The following is a 376-nucleotide window of genomic DNA, read 5'->3' on the forward strand; positions in this document are numbered from 1 at the left end:
AGGGGGGAGAGGAGTAGTACTTTCATCATTTTTAATTTGACAGCTTGGAACTGTCTTTTATTTATTGATCTTTGCCAGATGCAGTGGCTTTGTACATCAGTGTTGGATACGGCTAGCGTCTCATAGAAAGAAGAAACAACCTCACGTCATATCGCACAATATCCCACAACCTCACACACCAACGCAAAACCTAATACAAACCTTCAAAATAGCCCACAGCACCACAGCAAAATCTTACAGCTTCACACAGCGACACAGAACTTCATTATACGTTTCCAAATATCTCATGGAATTTGACAGACACCAGAAAATAAATGAAAATTCATAACACCAGAATTTCACATTAAAAAAATGTAAGAAAATCATTAGACGGTAG

The sequence above is a fragment of the Penaeus monodon genome, chromosome 20 (genome assembly GCF_015228065.2).
Source record: "Penaeus monodon isolate SGIC_2016 chromosome 20, NSTDA_Pmon_1, whole genome shotgun sequence".
Lineage (NCBI taxonomy): Eukaryota > Metazoa > Arthropoda > Malacostraca > Decapoda > Penaeidae > Penaeus > Penaeus monodon.